The following is a 1,656-nucleotide window of genomic DNA, read 5'->3' as shown; positions in this document are numbered from 1 at the left end:
ATAGGGAGGTACAAATTGACACACATGCTTGGAATGACATGGGATTTGATAAGCTCAAAAAATGTCCGACAGGTGGCGCTTCATCAGATCAGAATAGCATGACAAAGCAAAAATGATGTTCTTTACAGGAAATGCTCAATATGTCCACCATCATTCCTCAACAGTAATTGTAATCGAGGAATAATGTTGTGAAAAGCACTGTAAAGCATGTCCGGAGTATGTGGTGAGGCATTGGCGTTGGATGTTGTCTTTCAGCATCCCTAGAGATGTCGCTCGATCACGATACACTTGCGACTTCAGGTAACCCCAAAGCCAACAATAGCACGGACTGAGGTCTGGGGACCTAGGAGGCCAAGTGTGACGAAAGTGGCGGCTCAGCACACGATCATCACCAAACGACGCGCATAAGAGATCTGTCAGACATTTTGTGAATTTGTTTTTTCTAATAAATCCCCATGTCATTCCAAGCATGTGTCTCAATTTTTAACTCTCTATCTACATTATTCCATGGTTTATCACTTTTTCCAATTTATACTGACTTTTTGATCACCCGTTAGACTGGGAGACTCAAACGTTTATAACGGGTGGCAGGGACAAGAATCCAGTGAAATTTTTTTAAAGTGCTTTATCTGAAAAACTACCTTGAGCAGTTAAACAGAGAACCGACTCGTGGCGATAACATATTGGACATTCTGGTGACAAACAGACCCGAAACAGTTAACGCAGAACACGGAATCAGCGATCATAAAGCGGTTACTGCATCAGTGATTACAGCCGTAAGTAGAAATATTAAAGAAGGTAGGAAGATTTTTCTGTTTAGCAAAAGTGACAAAAAGCAGATTACAGAGTACCTGACGGCTCAACACAAAAGTTTTGTCTCAAGTACAGATAGTGTTGAGGATCAGTGGACAAAGTTCAAAACCATCGTACAATATGCGTTAGATGAGTACGTGCCAAGCAAGATCGTAAGAAATGGAAAAGAGCCACCGTGGTACAACAACCGAGTTTGAAAACTGCTGCGGAAGCAAAGGGAACTTCACAGCAAACATGAACATAGCCAAAGCCTTGCAGACAAACAAAAATTACGCGAAGCGAAATGTAATGTGAGGAGGGCTATGCGAGAGGCATTCAATGAATTCGAAAGTAAAGCTCTATGTACTGATTGGCAGAAAACCCTAAGAAATTTTGGTCTTATGTCAAAGCAGTAGGTGGAGCAAAACGAAATGTTCAGACACTCTGTGACCAAAATGGTACTGAAACAGACTGAAGGCCGAACTACTAAATGGCTAATTCACAGAGGAAGACTGCACTGTAGTTCCTTCTCTACACTGTCGCACATATGACAAAATAGTAGATGTCGAAAGAGATGGCAGAGGGATAGAGAAACAATTAAAATCGCTCAAAAGAGGAAAGGCCGCTGGACCTTATGGGATACCAGTTCGATTTTACACAGAGTACGCGAAGGAACTTGCCCCCCTTCTTGCAGCGGTGTAGCGTTCCGAAAGATTGGAAAAGGGCACAGGTCATCCACGTTTTCAAGAAGGGACGTCGAACGGATGTGCAGAACTATAGACCTATATCTCTAACGTCAATCAGTTGTAGAATTTTGGAACACGTATTATGTTCGAGTATAATGACTTTTCTGGAGACTAGAAA

Source organism: Schistocerca gregaria, unplaced genomic scaffold, assembly GCF_023897955.1.
Source record: "Schistocerca gregaria isolate iqSchGreg1 unplaced genomic scaffold, iqSchGreg1.2 ptg000467l, whole genome shotgun sequence".
Lineage (NCBI taxonomy): Eukaryota > Metazoa > Arthropoda > Insecta > Orthoptera > Acrididae > Schistocerca > Schistocerca gregaria.
Note: the sequence above shows the minus strand (reverse complement) of the source record.